Below are 19374 nucleotides of genomic sequence, written 5' to 3' on the forward strand. Positions count from 1 at the left end.
TTGAACATGGGTCAGTCGACCCTAAGGAATAGGCGAAGGCCGTTCTGAAGCGGGGCGATGCTCGCGTTGCCCCGGCGGACCGAAAGGGAATCGGGTTAATATTCCCGAACCTCGAACCTCGACAACCACCACCCCATCAAAGTAATAAAAATTTTTTTTAGAAAATAATGATGGCCGTTTTAACGAATTTTTAGAACGGAATCATGGAATTTTCAGCGAGCCGCTTGATAACCGAAGACAGACCAACTTTTGACAAATGCCAATAAACCGCAATGCGTTGTACATTCGTCTCTTCAAAATTGGCTGAGGGTTATGTGTTTAGAATTAATTTGGCTGGGGCGTATGTTTTGGATAATTTTATGACATGAATTATTGCTTGTTTTATATAAGGTCAATAAAAAACGTCTCCTGACAAATAACGACTTGTAAACATAATAAAGACGTGTAAACAATGTTTACATCACCAAGACGGGATTACACAAGTGACAAAAAACTTTCATTGGGAGAAGCCTTAATCTAAAAAAAAAACGCTTTAACAGAAATACGAATTCGATTTTACATTAAGATCATTTGTTACCAACAGTGCAACTGCAAGCTGCGTTAGAAGGAAACAAACCGAAACGTATTAATATAAATTAGGACTTGCAATGATCTTGAAAAAAACGTAAACAAAGTTTACGTCACCAAAACGAGATTACACAAAGAACGGATAAAGCTTCTGCCATTGAGTATATAATACTGCTTGTGGGGGCAGTACATTTAAACAATGTGTTTCCTGTAATCACTGTTGACGTGTCCAAAAGAATGGAGGAAACTGATTTAGCTTTTGTGTGGCCTAATGTTATTGCTGGATGTTAATGTGTAGGTGTGGTAATGTTGTTACACCGTTAATATGTGTGCAACCTTGTGGCCATAATATATTTGTAAAAACATAACAGAAGCAATAGAAACATCTAGTCTTAAAACGCAGTTCATGGTCTTGAAACAGGATTGTGATGCATTGAACTTTTGATTTTGGGTTTGGCAGAACCCTGTTGTTTATGCAGCCTAATGCTGGTTCCATATTATTACGAAGACAGTAGGCTTTCACTTCTCTGGAAAGCCGAGCTTGATTGCTTTATGGATGGCAATGCTAACATCTGTGCTCAATAGTGTCGGTGAAATGCCGGAATATGCTGACTCGGCATATATTCATACCTAACGTTAAACACGAAAAACTGGCTTTTTTATAAACAAATGGGCAGTAGGTATTTTAGTGAGACATAATGAACATTTTAATATAAAGAAAGCGCTTATACCAAACTAATAAGAAAAAAGTGCTGAGTCAGCATATTATGTAGCTACGTTCAATCGAAAATTGAAATGTATAGGGTCTATGTTTAGAAAAATTTTTTATACGGTTTTGAAAAAGAATGTGCCACAGCACCAGACATGATAACTAATATCCTTTAAAGCCTCACATCCATACTTTGTTTTCAGCCATATTACAAAGTTCCTAGCAGTGGAAATTGTTATGGAGAAAAACCTTTGTCTTTCCAGATGTTCGTAGTTGTTACACGCTGTATTTAGATGTTCGTAGTTGTTACACGCTGTATTTTTTACATAGAGATCGGGGCCCTAGAGATGGAGGTCGGGTGCAGTGGAGTAAATGTTGGGGGTCGGAGCCATGAAAGTGAAAAATGTACAGTCGGTATCGGTGAGACGCAATGAAAACATTCTAATACAAAAAGTGCTTCAAACAAACTAATAGGAAAAAAGTGCTGATTCCCCAAGCATATTATGTAGCTACGTTCAATCGAAAGTTAAAATATAATAAAGTCTATGTTTGACACTGTTTTTAGAAGAGTGGTTTGGATGTTAAAGTTTAGGAATGAAAATTTCAGCTGTTCCACCACGCACCCATGGGGTCGCTTTGTATGCGTGATCGTTAGTTGTTCACAGGAGAACCTTCGCAGTGCAAAGTGTAAAAACAGTGGAGACGTTAACCAACTTCAACAATGCCATATTGTAGCAGTATATTATCACAAGCACACCTCTGTCTTTTCCGATGTCCGTACTATTTTGTCTGAAACAAGAACCAGTGATGCAAAAATCGCTATGAAAAAGATACGATTTCAGCAGTGAGATTCAGTAGCGGCAAGCAATGTTAAAACCGCAAAATAATAATACAAATAACGACTTGTAAACATAATAAAGAGTAAACAATGTTTACATCTCCAAGACGGGATTACACAAGTGACAAACTAAACTTTCATTGGGAGAAGCAGTAATCTAAAAAAACGATTTAACAAAGATACGAATCCGATTTTACAATGAGATCATTTGTTACCAACAGTGTAGCTGCAAGCTGCGTTAGAAGGGAACAAACCGAAACGTATTAATAAAAAATTAGGACCTGCAGTTGTCTTAAAAACGTAAACAAAGTTTACATCACCAAAACGAGATTACACAAAGAACAGATAAAGCTTGTGAGTATATAAAACTGCTTGTGGGGGCAGTATATTTAAACAATGCCTTTCCTTTAATTAATGTTGGTGTGTCTTAAAGAATGAAAGAAACTGATTTAACAAAACGAGATTACACAAAGAACAGATAAAGCTTGTGAGTATATAAAACTGCTTGTGGGGGCAGTATATTTAAACAATGCCTTTCCTTTAATTAATGTTGATGTGTCTAAAAGAATGAAGGAAACTGATTTAATTTTTGTTTGGCCTATGTGATTGCTGGATGTTCATGTGTAGGTGTGGTATTGTGTGTAAATAAAATTGCAACGTATTATTATACCGTTAATATGTGTGCAACCTTGTGGCCATAATGAATTTGTAAAACATAACTGAAGCAATAGAAATATCTAGTCTTAATATGCAGTTCGGTCTTGAAACAGAATTGTGATGCATTGAACATTTGATTTTAGGTTTGGCAGAACCCTGTTGTTTATATAGCCTAATGCTTGATCCATATTATTACAGAGACAGTAGGGTTTCACTTCTCTGGAAAGCCGAAAAAATCCGCAACAGTATCGAAGTACTAAAGCGTATGGGGATGGCCTACGGGTTGGAGTCCGGGGTTTGGAGTAAAGAAAATCTTCGAACAGCTATGACGCAGGGGTTTTGTTCAAGTCAAGTAAAGCCACCCAAAAGGTTAGCGCAACCCAACTAGTAGATGATATTTTGGCAGATCCTTTTTGCTTACATGAGTTCGAAATAACGGAAACAGAAGCAGAATACAACTTTCGCAGTATATAACGCAACGCAACAAAAAATGTTAATATGCAAGACCGCTTTTGCTTACACGCATTGCAACTATCGTGAACCACCACCTCATCAAAGTAATAAAATTTTATTTTAGAAAATAATGATGGCCGTTTTAACGAATTTTTAGAACGGAATCATGGAATTTTCAGCGAGCCGCTTGATAACCGAAGACAGACCAACTTTTGACAAATGCCAATAAACCGCAATGCGTTGTACATTCGTCTCTTCAAAATCTGGCTGAGGGTTATGTGTTTAGAATTAATTTGGCTGGGGCGTATGTTTTGGATAATTTTATGACATGAATTATTGCTTGTTTTATATAAGGTCAATAAAAAACGTCTCCTGTTCTTACGATGTTTAAAATTTTAACGTTAGAACCGCAAAAGAATAATACAAATAACGACTTGTAAACATAATAAAGACGTGCAAACAATGTTTACATCACCAAGACGGGATTACACAAGTGACAATAAAACTTTCATTGGGAGAAGCCTTAATCTAAAAAAAAAACGCTTTAACAAAGATACGAATTCGATTTTACAATAAGATCATTTGTTAACAACAGTGCAGCTGCAAGCTGCGTTAGAAGGGAACAAACCGAAACGTATTATTAAAAAATTAGGACTTGCAGTTATCTTAAAAACGTAAACAAAGTTTACATCACCAAAACGAGATTACACAAAGAACAGATAAAGCTTGTGAGTATATAAAACTGCTTGTGGGGCAGTATATTTAAACAATGCCTTTCCTTTAATTAATGTTGGTGTGTCTCAAAGAATGAAGAAAACTGATTTAATTTTTGTATGGCCTATGTTATTGCTGGATGTTCATGGGTAGGTGTGGTAATGTGTGTAAATAAAATTGCAACGTATTATTATACCGTTAATATGTGTGCAACCTTGTGGCCATAATGAATTTGTAAAACATAACTGAAGCAATAGAAATAGTAAATGTTGGGGGTCGGAGCCATGAAAGTGAAAAATGTACAGTCGGTATCGGTGAGACGCAATGAAAACATTCTAATACAAAAAGTGCTTCAAACAAACTAATAGGAAAAAGTGCTGATTCACCCAGCATATTATGTAGCTACATTCAATCGAAAGTTAAAATATAATAAAGTCTATGTTTGACACTGTTTTTAGAAGAGTGGTTTGGATGTTAAAGTTTAGGAATGAAAATTTCAGCTGTTCCACCACGCACCCATGGGGTAGCTTTGTATGCGTGATCGTTAGTTGTTCACAGGAGAACCTTCGCAGTGCAAAGGTGTAAAAACAGTGGAGACTTTAACCAACTTCAACAATGCCATATTGCAGCAGTATATTATCACAAGCTCACCTCTGTCTTTTCCGATGTCCGTACTATTTTGTATGAAACAAGAACCAGTGATGCAAAAATCGCTATGAAAAAGATACGATTTCAGCAGTGAGATTAAGTAGCGGCAAGCAACGTTAAAACCGCAAAATAATAATACAAATAACGACTTGTAAACATAATAAAGAGTAAAAAATGTTTACATCACCAAGACGGGATTACACAAGTGACAAACTAAACTTTCATTGGGAGAAGCAGTTATCTAAAAAACGCTTTAACAAAGATACGAATCCGATTTTACAATGAGATCATTTGTTACCAACAGTGTAGCTGCAAGCTGCGTTAGAAGGGAACAAACCGAAACGTATTATTAAAAAATTAGGACTTGCAGTTATCTTAAAAACGTAAACAAAGTTTACATCACCAAAACGAGATTACACAAAGAACAGATAAAGCTTGTGAGTATATAAAACTGCTTGTGGGGGCAGTATATTTAAACAATGCCTTTCCTTTAATTAATGTTGGTGTGTCTCAAAGAATGAAGGAAACTGATTTAATTTTTGTATGGCCTATGTTATTGCTGGATGTTCATGTGTAGGTGTGGTAATGTGTGTAAATAAAATTGCAACGTATTTAACCTTGTGGCCATAATGAATTTGTAAAACATAACTGAAGCAATAGAAATATCTAGTCTTAATATGCAGTTCGGTCTTGAAACAGAATTGTGATGCATTGAACATTTGATTATAGGTTTGGCAGAACCCTATTGTTTATATAGCCTAATGCTTGATCCATATTATTACAGAGACAGTAGGCTTTCACTTCTCTGGAAAGCCGAAAAAATCCGCAACAGTATCGAAGTACTAAAGCGTATGGGGATGGCCTACGGGTTGGAGGCCGGGGTTTGGAGTAAAGAAAATCTTCGAACAGCTATGACGCAGGGGTTTTGTTCAAGTCAAGTAAAGCCACCCAAAAGGTTAGCGCAACCCAACAAGTAGATGATATTTTGGCAGATCCTTTTTGCTTACATGAGTTCGAAATAACGGAAACAGAAGCAGAATATAACTTTCGCAGTATATAACGCAACGCAACAAAAAATGTTAATATGCAAGACCGCTTTTGCTTACACGCATTCCAACTATCGTGAACCACCACCTCATCAAAGTAATGAAATTTTATTTTAGAAAATAATGATGGCCGTTTTAAAGAATTTTTAGAACGGAATCATGGAATTTTCAGCGAGCCGCTTGATAACCGAAGACAGACCAACTTTTGACAAATGCCAATAAACCGCAATGCGTTGTACATTTGTCTCTTCAAAATCTGGCTGAGGGTTATGTGTTTAGAGTTAATTTGGCTGGGGCGTATGTTTTGGATAATTTTATGACATGAATTAGTGCTTGTTTTATATAAGGTCAATAAACAACGTCTCCTGTTCTTACGATGTTTAAAATTTTAACGTTAGAACCGCCAAATAATAATACAAATAACGACTTGTAAACATAATAAAGACGTGTAAACAATGTTTACATCACCAAGACGGGATTACACAAGTGACAATAAAACTTTCATTGAGAGAAGCCTTAATCTAAAAAAAAACGCTTTAACAGAAGTACGAATTCGATTTTACAATAAGATCATTTGTTACCAACAGTGTAGCTGCAAGCTGCGTTAGAAGGGAACAAACCGAAACGTATTAATAAAAAATTAGGACCTGCAGTTGTCTTAAAAACGTAAACAAAGTTTACATCACCAAAACGAGATTACACAAAGAACAGATAAAGCTTGTGAGTATATAAAACTGCTTGTGGGGGCAGTATATTTAAACAATGCCTTTCCTTTAATTAATGTTGGTGTGTCTTAAAGAATGAAAGAAACTGATTTAACAAAACGAGATTACACAAAGAACAGATAAAGCTTGTGAGTATATAAAACTGCTTGTGGGGGCAGTATATTTAAACAATGCCTTTCCTTTAATTAATGTTGATGTGTCTAAAAGAATGAAGGAAACTGATTTAATTTTTGTTTGGCCTATGTGATTGCTGGATGTTCATGTGTAGGTGTGGTATTGTGTGTAAATAAAATTGCAACGTATTATTATACCGTTAATATGTGTGCAACCTTGTGGCCATAATGAATTTGTAAAACATAACTGAAGCAATAGAAATATCTAGTCTTAATATGCAGTTCGGTCTTGAAACAGAATTGTGATGCATTGAACATTTGATTTTAGGTTTGGCAGAACCCTGTTGTTTATATAGCCTAATGCTTGATCCATATTATTACAGAGACAGTAGGGTTTCACTTCTCTGGAAAGCCGAAAAAATCCGCAACAGTATCGAAGTACTAAAGCGTATGGGGATGGCCTACGGGTTGGAGTCCGGGGTTTGGAGTAAAGAAAATCTTCGAACAGCTATGACGCAGGGGTTTTGTTCAAGTCAAGTAAAGCCACCCAAAAGGTTAGCGCAACCCAACAAGTAGATGATATTTTGGCAGATCCTTTTTGCTTACATGAGTTCGAAATAACGGAAACAGAAGCAGAATACAACTTTCGCAGTATATAACGCAACGCAACAAAAAATGTTAATATGCAAGACCGCTTTTGCTTACACGCATTCCAACTATCGTGAACCACCACCTCATCAAAGTAATAAAATTTTATTTTAGAAAATAATGATGGCCGTTTTAACGAATTTTTAGAACGGAATCATGGAATTTTCAGCGAGCCGCTTGATAACCGAAGACTGACCAACTTTTGACAAATGCCAATAAACCGCAATGCGTTGTACATTCGTCTCTTCAAAATCTGGCTGAGGGTTATGTGTTTAGAATTAATTTGGCTGGGGCGTATGTTTTGGATAATTTTATGACATGAATTATTGCTTGTTTTATATAAGGTCAATAAAAAACGTCTCCTGTTCTTACGATGTTTAAAATTTTAACGTTAGAACCGCAAAAGAATAATACAAATAACGACTTGTAAACATAATAAAGACGTGCAAACAATGTTTACATCACCAAGACGGGATTACACAAGTGACAATAAAACTTTCATTGGGAGAAGCCTTAATCTAAAAAAAAAACGCTTTAACAAAGATACGAATTCGATTTTACAATAAGATCATTTGTTAACAACAGTGCAGCTGCAAGCTGCGTTAGAAGGGAACAAACCGAAACGTATTATTAAAAAATTAGGACTTGCAGTTATCTTAAAAACGTAAACAAAGTTTACATCACCAAAACGAGATTACACAAAGAACAGATAAAGCTTGTGAGTATATAAAACTGCTTGTGGGGGCAGTATATTTAAACAATGCCTTTCCTTTAATTAATGTTGGTGTGTCTCAAAGAATGAAGAAAACTGATTTAATTTTTGTATGGCCTATGTTATTGCTGGATGTTCATGGGTAGGTGTGGTAATGTGTGTAAATAAAATTGCAACGTATTATTATACCGTTAATATGTGTGCAACCTTGTGGCCATAATGAATTTGTAAAACATAACTGAAGCAATAGAAATAGTAAATGTTGGGGGTCGGAGCCATGAAAGTGAAAAATGTACAGTCGGTATCGGTGAGACGCAATGAAAACATTCTAATACAAAAAGTGCTTCAAACAAACTAATAGGAAAAAGTGCTGATTCACCCAGCATATTATGTAGCTACGTTCAATCGAAAGTTAAAATATAATAAAGTCTATGTTTGACACTGTTTTTAGAAGAGTGGTTTGGATGTTAAAGTTTAGGAATGAAAATTTCAGCTGTTCCACCACGCACCCATGGGGTAGCTTTGTATGCGTGATCGTTAGTTGTTCACAGGAGAACCTTCGCAGTGCAAAGGTGTAAAAACAGTGGAGACGTTAACCAACTTCAACAATGCCATATTGCAGCAGTATATTATCACAAGCTCACCTCTGTCTTTTCCGATGTCCATACTATTTTGTATGAAACAAGAACCAGTGATGCAAAAATCGCTATGAAAAAGATACGATTTCAGCAGTGAGATTAAGTAGCGGCAAGCAACGTTAAAACCGCAAAATAATAATACAAATAACGACTTGTAAACATAATAAAGAGTAAAAAATGTTTACATCACCAAGACGGGATTACACAAGTGACAAACTAAACTTTCATTGGGAGAAGCAGTTATCTAAAAAAACGCTTTAACAAAGATACGAATCCGATTTTACAATGAGATCATTTGTTACCAACAGTGTAGCTGCAAGCTGCGTTAGAAGGGAACAAACCGAAACGTATTATTAAAAAATTAGGACTTGCAGTTATCTTAAAAACGTAAACAAAGTTTACATCACCAAAACGAGATTACACAAAGAACAGATAAAGCTTGTGAGTATATAAAACTGCTTGTGGGGGCAGTATATTTAAACAATGCCTTTCCTTTAATTAATGTTGGTGTGTCTCAAAGAATGAAGGAAACTGATTTAATTTTTGTATGGCCTATGTTATTGCTGGATGTTCATGTGTAGGTGTGGTAATGTGTGTAAATAAAATTGCAACGTATTTAACCTTGTGGCCATAATGAATTTGTAAAACATAACTGAAGCAATAGAAATATCTAGTCTTAATATGCAGTTCGGTCTTGAAACAGAATTGTGATGCATTGAACATTTGATTATAGGTTTGGCAGAACCCTATTGTTTATATAGCCTAATGCTTGATCCATATTATTACAGAGACAGTAGGCTTTCACTTCTCTGGAAAGCCGAAAAAATCCGCAACAGTATCGAAGTACTAAAGCGTATGGGGATGGCCTACGGGTTGGAGGCCGGGGTTTGGAGTAAAGAAAATCTTCGAACAGCTATGACGCAGGGGTTTTGTTCAAGTCAAGTAAAGCCACCCAAAAGGTTAGCGCAACCCAACAAGTAGATGATATTTTGGCAGATCCTTTTTGCTTACATGAGTTCGAAATAACGGAAACAGAAGCAGAATATAACTTTCGCAGTATATAACGCAACGCAACAAAAAATGTTAATATGCAAGACCGCTTTTGCTTACACGCATTCCAACTATCGTGAACCACCACCTCATCAAAGTAATGAAATTTTATTTTAGAAAATAATGATGGCCGTTTTAAAGAATTTTTAGAACGGAATCATGGAATTTTCAGCGAGCCGCTTGATAACCGAAGACAGACCAACTTTTGACAAATGCCAATAAACCGCAATGCGTTGTACATTTGTCTCTTCAAAATCTGGCTGAGGGTTATGTGTTTAGAGTTAATTTGGCTGGGGCGTATGTTTTGGATAATTTTATGACATGAATTAGTGCTTGTTTTATATAAGGTCAATAAAAAACGTCTCCTGTTCTTACGATGTTTAAAATTTTAACGTTAGAACCGCCAAATAATAATACAAATAACGACTTGTAAACATAATAAAGACGTGTAAACAATGTTTACATCACCAAGACGGGATTACACAAGTGACAATAAAACTTTCATTGAGAGAAGCCTTAATCTAAAAAAAAACGCTTTAACAGAAGTACGAATTCGATTTTACAATAAGATCATTTGTTACCAACAGTGCAGCTGCAAGCTGAGTTAGAAGGGAACAAACCGAAACTTATTAATATAAATTAGGACTTGCAATGATCTTGAAAAAAACGTAAACAAAGTTTACGTCACCAAAACGAGATTACACAAAGAACGGATAAAGCTTCTGCCATTGAGTATATAATACTGCTTGTGGGGGCAGTACATTTAAACAATGTGTTTCCTGTAATCACTGTTGATGTGTCCAAAAGAATAGAGGAAACTGTTTTAACTTTTGTGTGGCCTAATGTTATTGCTGGATGTTAATGTGTAGGTGTGGTAATGTTGTTACACCGTTAATATGTGTGCAACCTTGTGGCCATAATATATTTGTAAAAACATAACAGAAGCAATAGAAACATCTAGTCTTAATATGCAGTTCGGTCTTGAAACAGGATTGTGATGCATTGAACTTTTGATTTTGGGTTTGGCAGAACCCTGTTGTTTATGCAGCCTAATGCTGGTTCCATATTATTACGGAGACAGTAGGCTTTCACTTCTCTGGAAAGCCGAGCTTGATTGCTTTATGGATGGCAATGCTAACATCTGTGCTCAATAGTGTCGGTGAAATGCCGGAATATGCTGACTCGGCATATATTCATTCCTAACGTTAAACACGAAAAACTGTTTTTTTTATAAAAAAAATGGGCAGTAGGTATTTTAGTGAGACATAATGAACATTCTAATACAAAGAAAGCGCTTATACCAAACTAATAAGAAAAAAGTGCCGAGTCAGCATGTTATGTAGCTACGTTCAATCGAAAATTGAAAGGTATAGGGTCTATGTTTTACAAATTTTCTTTATACGGTTTTGAAAAAGAAGCATTCTTCATTAATACCCAATCAGAAATACAATTTGAGTATTCTTTACTTTTTCGGAAGCTGGAAACGATCAAAGTTGAGTGGTATATTCTTAATGGGAAATCCCATACAAAAATGCGCCACGGCCTATTTATTTTACTCCAGCGGTGGAATTTGCGGTTTTGAAACTCATTTTTTTTCGTTGTCCCTTCAAAAGTAAAAAGTACTAAAATGAAATTGGTAAAATGCAATTACCCCCTTTTCGGTTGGAAACCTCATTAATTAACCTGGCGGTGCAATATGCATTGGTTCTGCTTGTTTGTATGGACTACACAAGCTACTCTCTGGTAAGAAGCACCATGGGACAACTCTTTGTCTTCCCGATTAAACATACACCCACTGTTGAAGCAGCGACGAGCCTTGAACCCATAACCTCTAGGTTAGAAGAAGCAGGCACGCTCTGTGCCACAGCACCAGACATGATAACTAATATCCTTTAAAGCCTCACATCCATACTTTGTTTTTCAGCCATATTACAAAGTTCCTAGCAGTGGAAATTGTTATGGAGAAAAACCTTTGTCTTTCCAGATGTTCGTAGTTGTTACACGCTGTATTTTTTACATAGAGATCGGGGCCCTAGAGATGGAGGTCGGGTGCAGTGGAGTAAATGTTGGGGGTCGGAGCCATGAAAGTGAAAAATGTACAGTCGGTATCGGTGAGACGCAATGAAAACATTCTAATACAAAAAGTGCTTCAAACAAACTAATAGGAAAAAAGTGCTGATTCCCCAAGCATATTATGTAGCTACGTTCAATCGAAAGTTAAAATATAATAAAGTCTATGTTTGACACTGTTTTTAGAAGAGTGGTTTGGATGTTAAAGTTTAGGAATGAAAATTTCAGCTGTTCCACCACGCACCCATGGGGTCGCTTTGTATGCGTGATCGTTAGTTGTTCACAGGAGAACCTTCGCAGTGCAAAGTGTAAAAACAGTGGAGACGTTAACCAACTTCAACAATGCCATATTGTAGCAGTATATTATCACAAGCACGCCTCTGTCTTTTCCGATGTCCGTACTATTTTGTCTGAAACAAGAACCAGTGATGCAAAAATCGCTATGAAAAAGATACGATTTCAGCAGTGAGATTCAGTAGCGGCAAGCAATGTTAAAACCGCAAAATAATAATACAAATAACGACTTGTAAACATAATAAAGAGTAAACAATGTTTACATCTCCAAGACGGGATTACACAAGTGACAAACTAAACTTTCATTGGGAGAAGCAGTAATCTAAAAAAACGCTTTAACAAAGATACGAATCCGATTTTACAATGAGATCATTTGTTACCAACAGTGTAGCTGCAAGCTGCGTTAGAAGGGAACAAACCGAAACGTATTAATAAAAAAATTAGGACCTGCAGTTGTCTTAAAAACGTAAACAAAGTTTACATCACCAAAACGAGATTACACAAAGAACAGATAAAGCTTGTGAGTATATAAAACTGCTTGTGGGGGCAGTATATTTAAACAATGCCTTTCCTTTTAATTAATGTTGGTGTGTCTCAAAGAATGAAAGAAACTGATTTAACAAAACGAGATTACACAAAGAACAGATAAAGCTTGTGAGTATATAAAACTGCTTGTGGGGGCAGTATATTTAAACAATGCCTTTCCTTTAATTAATGTTGATGTGTCTAAAAGAATGAAGGAAACTGATTTAATTTTTGTTTGGCCTATGTGATTGCTGGATGTTCATGTGTAGGTGTGGTATTGTGTGTAAATAAAATTGCAACGTATTATTATACCGTTAATATGTGTGCAACCTTGTGGCCATAATGAATTTGTAAAACAACTGAAGCAATAGAAATATCTAGTCTTAATATGCAGTTCGGTCTTGAAACAGAATTGTGATGCATTGAACATTTGATTTTAGGTTTGGCAGAACCCTGTTGTTTATATAGCCTAATGCTTGATCCATATTATTACAGAGACAGTAGGGTTTCACTTCTCTGGAAAGCCGAAAAAATCCGCAACAGTATCGAAGTACTAAAGCGTATGGGGATGGCCTACGGGTTGGAGTCCGGGGTTTGGAGTAAAGAAAATCTTCGAACAGCTATGACGCAGGGGTTTTGTTCAAGTCAAGTAAAGCCACCCAAAAGGTTAGCGCAACCCAACAAGTAGATGATATTTTGGCAGATCCTTTTTGCTTACATGAGTTCGAAATAACGGAAACAGAAGCAGAATACAACTTTCGCAGTATATAACGCAACGCAACAAAAAATGTTAATATGCAAGACCGCTTTTGCTTACACGCATTCCAACTATCGTGAACCACCACCTCATCAAAGTAATAAAATTTTATTTTAGAAAATAATGATGGCCGTTTTAACGAATTTTTGGAACGGAATCATGGAATTTTCAGCGAGCCGCTTGATAACCGAAGACAGACCAACTTTTGACAAATGCCAATAAACCGCAATGCGTTGTACATTCGTCTCCTTAAAATCTGGCTGAGGGTTATGTGTTTAGAATTAATTTGGCTGGGGCGTATGTTTTGGATAATTTTATGACATGAATTATTGCTTGTTTTATATAAGGTCAATAAAAAACGTCTCCTGTTCTTACGATGTTTAAAATTTTAACGTTAGAACCGCAAAAGAATAATACAAATAACGACTTGTAAACATAATAAAGACGTGCAAACAATGTTTACATCACCAAGACGGGATTACACAAGTGACAATAAAACTTTCATTGGGAGAAGCCTTAATCTAAAAAAAAACGCTTTAACAAAGATACGAATTCGATTTTACAATAAGATCATTTGTTACCAACAGTGCAGCTGCAAGCTGCGTTAGAAGGGAACAAACCGAAACGTATTATTAAAAAATTAGGACTTGCAGTTATCTTAAAAACGTAAACAAAGTTTACATCACCAAAACGAGATTACACAAAGAACAGATAAAGCTTGTGAGTATATAAAACTGCTTGTGGGGGCAGTATATTTAAACAATGCCTTTCCTTTAATTAATGTTGGTGTGTCTCAAAGAATGAAGAAAACTGATTTAATTTTTGTATGGCCTATGTTATTGCTGGATGTTCATGGGTAGGTGTGGTAATGTGTGTAAATAAAATTGCAACGTATTATTATACCGTTAATATGTGTGCAACCTTGTGGCCATAATGAATTTGTAAAACATAACTGAAGCAATAGAAATAGTAAATGTTGGGGGTCGGAGCCATGAAAGTGAAAAATGTACAGTCGGTATCGGTGAGACGCAATGAAAACATTCTAATACAAAAAGTGCTTCAAACAAACTAATAGGAAAAAGTGCTGATTCACCCAGCATATTATGTAGCTACGTTCAATCGAAAGTTAAAATATAATAAAGTCTATGTTTGACACTGTTTTTAGAAGAGTGGTTTGGATGTTAAAGTTTAGGAATGAAAATTTCAGCTGTTCCACCACGCACCCATGGGGTAGCTTTGTATGCGTGATCGTTAGTTGTTCACAGGAGAACCTTCGCAGTGCAAAGGTGTAAAAACAGTGGAGACGTTAACCAACTTCAACAATGCCATATTGCAGCAGTATATTATCACAAGCTCACCTCTGTCTTTTCCGATGTCCGTACTATTTTGTATGAAACAAGAACCAGTGATGCAAAAATCGCTATGAAAAAGATACGATTTCAGCAGTGAGATTAAGTAGCGGCAAGCAACGTTAAAACCGCAAAATAATAATACAAATAACGACTTGTAAACATAATAAAGAGTAAAAAATGTTTACATCACCAAGACGGGATTACACAAGTGACAAACTAAACTTTCATTGGGAGAAGCAGTTATCTAAAAAAACGCTTTAACAAAGATACGAATCCGATTTTACAATGAGATCATTTGTTACCAACAGTGTAGCTGCAAGCTGCGTTAGAAGGGAACAAACCGAAACGTATTATTAAAAAATTAGGACTTGCAGTTATCTTAAAAACGTAAACAAAGTTTACATCACCAAAACGAGATTACACAAAGAACAGATAAAGCTTGTGAGTATATAAAACTGCTTGTGGGGGCAGTATATTTAAACAATGCCTTTCCTTTAATTAATGTTGGTGTGTCTCAAAGAATGAAGGAAACTGATTTAATTTTTGTATGGCCTATGTTATTGCTGGATGTTCATGTGTAGGTGTGGTAATGTGTGTAAATAAAATTGCAACGTATTTAACCTTGTGGCCATAATGAATTTGTAAAACATAACTGAAGCAATAGAAATATCTAGTCTTAATATGCAGTTCGGTCTTGAAACAGAATTGTGATGCATTGAACATTTGATTATAGGTTTGGCAGAACCCTATTGTTTATATAGCCTAATGCTTGATCCATATTATTACAGAGACAGTAGGCTTTCACTTCTCTGGAAAGCCGAAAAAATCCGCAACAGTATCGAAGTACTAAAGCGTATGGGGATGGCCTACGGGTTGGAGGCCGGGGTTTGGAGTAAAGAAAATCTTCGAACAGCTATGACGCAGGGGTTTTGTTCAAGTCAAGTAAAGCCACCCAAAAGGTTAGCGCAACCCAACAAGTAGATGATATTTTGGCAGATCCTTTTTGCTTACATGAGTTCGAAATAACGGAAACAGAAGCAGAATATAACTTTCGCAGTATATAACGCAACGCAACAAAAAATGTTAATATGCAAGACCGCTTTTGCTTACACGCATTCCAACTATCGTGAACCACCACCTCATCAAAGTAATGAAATTTTATTTTAGAAAATAATGATGGCCGTTTTAAAGAATTTTTAGAACGGAATCATGGAATTTTCAGCGAGCCGCTTGATAACCGAAGACAGACCAACTTTTGACAAATGCCAATAAACCGCAATGCGTTGTACATTTGTCTCTTCAAAATCTGGCTGAGGGTTATGTGTTTAGAGTTAATTTGGCTGGGGCGTATGTTTTGGATAATTTTATGACATGAATTAGTGCTTGTTTTATATAAGGTCAATAAAAAACGTCTCCTGTTCTTACGATGTTTAAAATTTTAACGTTAGAACCGCCAAATAATAATACAAATAACGACTTGTAAACATAATAAAGACGTGTAAACAATGTTTACATCACCAAGACGGGATTACACAAGTGACAATAAAACTTTCATTGAGAGAAGCCTTAATCTAAAAAAAAACGCTTTAACAGAAGTACGAATTCGATTTTACAATAAGATCATTTGTTACCAACAGTGCAGCTGCAAGCTGAGTTAGAAGGGAACAAACCGAAACTTATTAATATAAATTAGGACTTGCAATGATCTTGAAAAAAACGTAAACAAAGTTTACGTCACCAAAACGAGATTACACAAAGAACGGATAAAGCTTCTGCCATTGAGTATATAATACTGCTTGTGGGGGCAGTACATTTAAACAATGTGTTTCCTGTAATCACTGTTGATGTGTCCAAAAGAATAGAGGAAACTGTTTTAACTTTTGTGTGGCCTAATGTTATTGCTGGATGTTAATGTGTAGGTGTGGTAATGTTGTTACACCGTTAATATGTGTGCAACCTTGTGGCCATAATATATTTGTAAAAACATAACAGAAGCAATAGAAACATCTAGTCTTAATATGCAGTTCGGTCTTGAAACAGGATTGTGATGCATTGAACTTTTGATTTTGGGTTTGGCAGAACCCTGTTGTTTATGCAGCCTAATGCTGGTTCCATATTATTACGGAGACAGTAGGCTTTCACTTCTCTGGAAAGCCGAGCTTGATTGCTTTATGGATGGCAATGCTAACATCTGTGCTCAATAGTGTCGGTGAAATGCCGGAATATGCTGACTCGGCATATATTCATTCCTAACGTTAAACACGAAAAACTGTTTTTTTTATAAAAAAAATGGGCAGTAGGTATTTTAGTGAGACATAATGAACATTCTAATACAAAGAAAGCGCTTATACCAAACTAATAAGAAAAAAGTGCCGAGTCAGCATGTTATGTAGCTACGTTCAATCGAAAATTGAAAGGTATAGGGTCTATGTTTTACAAATTTTCTTTATACGGTTTTGAAAAAGAAGCATTCTTCATTAATACCCAATCAGAAATACAATTTGAGTATTCTTTACTTTTTCGGAAGCTGGAAACGATCAAAGTTGAGTGGTATATTCTTAATGGGAAATCCCATACAAAAATGCGCCACGGCCTATTTATTTTACTCCAGCGGTGGAATTTGCGGTTTTGAAACTCATTTTTTTTCGTTGTCCCTTCAAAAGTAAAAAGTACTAAAATGAAATTGGTAAAATGCAATTACCCCCTTTTCGGTTGGAAACCTCATTAATTAACCTGGCGGTGCAATATGCATTGGTTCTGCTTGTTTGTATGGACTACACAAGCTACTCTCTGGTAAGAAGCACCATGGGACAACTCTTTGTCTTCCCGATTAAACATACACCCACTGTTGAAGCAGCGACGAGCCTTGAACCCATAACCTCTAGGTTAGAAGAAGCAGGCACGCTCTGTGCCACAGCACCAGACATGATAACTAATATCCTTTAAAGCCTCACATCCATACTTTGTTTTTCAGCCATATTACAAAGTTCCTAGCAGTGGAAATTGTTATGGAGAAAAACCTTTGTCTTTCCAGATGTTCGTAGTTGTTACACGCTGTATTTTTTACATAGAGATCGGGGCCCTAGAGATGGAGGTCGGGTGCAGTGGAGTAAATGTTGGGGGTCGGAGCCATGAAAGTGAAAAATGTACAGTCGGTATCGGTGAGACGCAATGAAAACATTCTAATACAAAAAGTGCTTCAAACAAACTAATAGGAAAAAAGTGCTGATTCCCCAAGCATATTATGTAGCTACGTTCAATCGAAAGTTAAAATATAATAAAGTCTATGTTTGACACTGTTTTTAGAAGAGTGGTTTGGATGTTAAAGTTTAGGAATGAAAATTTCAGCTGTTCCACCACGCACCCATGGGGTCGCTTTGTATGCGTGATCGTTAGTTGTTCACAGGAGAACCTTCGCAGTGCAAAGTGTAAAAACAGTGGAGACGTTAACCAACTTCAACAATGCCATATTGTAGCAGTATATTATCACAAGCACGCCTCTGTCTTTTCCGATGTCCGTACTATTTTGTCTGAAACAAGAACCAGTGATGCAAAAATCGCTATGAAAAAGATACGATTTCAGCAGTGAGATTCAGTAGCGGCAAGCAATGTTAAAACCGCAAAATAATAATACAAATAACGACTTGTAAACATAATAAAGAGTAAACAATGTTTACATCTCCAAGACGGGATTACACAAGTGACAAACTAAACTTTCATTGGGAGAAGCAGTAATCTAAAAAAACGCTTTAACAAAGATACGAATCCGATTTTACAATGAGATCATTTGTTACCAACAGTGTAGCTGCAAGCTGCGTTAGAAGGGAACAAACCGAAACGTATTAATAAAAAAATTAGGACCTGCAGTTGTCTTAAAAACGTAAACAAAGTTTACATCACCAAAACGAGATTACACAAAGAACAGATAAAGCTTGTGAGTATATAAAACTGCTTGTGGGGGCAGTATATTTAAACAATGCCTTTCCTTTTAATTAATGTTGGTGTGTCTCAAAGAATGAAAGAAACTGATTTAACAAAACGAGATTACACAAAGAACAGATAAAGCTTGTGAGTATATAAAACTGCTTGTGGGGGCAGTATATTTAAACAATGCCTTTCCTTTAATTAATGTTGATGTGTCTAAAAGAATGAAGGAAACTGATTTAATTTTTGTTTGGCCTATGTGATTGCTGGATGTTCATGTGTAGGTGTGGTATTGTGTGTAAATAAAATTGCAACGTATTATTATACCGTTAATATGTGTGCAACCTTGTGGCCATAATGAATTTGTAAAACAACTGAAGCAATAGAAATATCTAGTCTTAATATGCAGTTCGGTCTTGAAACAGAATTGTGATGCATTGAACATTTGATTTTAGGTTTGGCAGAACCCTGTTGTTTATATAGCCTAATGCTTGATCCATATTATTACAGAGACAGTAGGGTTTCACTTCTCTGGAAAGCCGAAAAAATCCGCAACAGTATCGAAGTACTAAAGCGTATGGGGATGGCCTACGGGTTGGAGTCCGGGGTTTGGAGTAAAGAAAATCTTCGAACAGCTATGACGCAGGGGTTTTGTTCAAGTCAAGTAAAGCCACCCAAAAGGTTAGCGCAACCCAACAAGTAGATGATATTTTGGCAGATCCTTTTTGCTTACATGAGTTCGAAATAACGGAAACAGAAGCAGAATACAACTTTCGCAGTATATAACGCAACGCAACAAAAAATGTTAATATGCAAGACCGCTTTTGCTTACACGCATTCCAACTATCGTGAACCACCACCTCATCAAAGTAATAAAATTTTATTTTAGAAAATAATGATGGCCGTTTTAACGAATTTTTGGAACGGAATCATG

At 36.1% G+C, this 19374-nt stretch overlaps 4 long non-coding RNA genes and 1 pseudogene across 4 annotated transcripts; all 5 read left to right on the forward strand.

Annotated features, from left to right (window-relative positions):
- Positions 1 to 500, forward strand: part of LOC149723518 (large subunit ribosomal RNA) — a 2249-nt pseudogene extending 1749 nt beyond the window's left edge.
- Positions 501 to 2771: 2271 nt separating this feature from the next.
- Positions 2772 to 3469, forward strand: LOC149723519 (uncharacterized). The gene is made up of 2 exons (XR_016386923.1): positions 2772 to 3140; positions 3382 to 3469. It is a non-coding gene; the product is annotated as an uncharacterized LOC149723519 (long non-coding RNA).
- A 1405-nt stretch (positions 3470 to 4874) lies between these two features.
- LOC149723520 (uncharacterized) lies at positions 4875 to 5870 on the forward strand. The gene is made up of 2 exons (XR_016386920.1): positions 4875 to 5541; positions 5783 to 5870. It is a non-coding gene; the product is annotated as an uncharacterized LOC149723520 (long non-coding RNA).
- Positions 5871 to 8519: 2649 nt separating this feature from the next.
- LOC149723521 (uncharacterized) lies at positions 8520 to 9756 on the forward strand. The gene is made up of 2 exons (XR_016386919.1): positions 8520 to 9427; positions 9669 to 9756. It is a non-coding gene; the product is annotated as an uncharacterized LOC149723521 (long non-coding RNA).
- A 4742-nt stretch (positions 9757 to 14498) lies between these two features.
- LOC149723522 (uncharacterized) lies at positions 14499 to 15804 on the forward strand. Its single transcript, XR_016386918.1, has 2 exons — positions 14499 to 15475; positions 15717 to 15804. It is a non-coding gene; the product is annotated as an uncharacterized LOC149723522 (long non-coding RNA).
- Positions 15805 to 19374: the final 3570 nt, after the last annotated feature.

The sequence above is a fragment of the Ciona robusta genome, unplaced genomic scaffold (assembly GCF_009617815.1).
Source record: "Ciona robusta unplaced genomic scaffold, ASM961781v2 AP042746.1".
Classification (NCBI taxonomy): domain Eukaryota; kingdom Metazoa; phylum Chordata; class Ascidiacea; order Phlebobranchia; family Cionidae; genus Ciona; species Ciona robusta.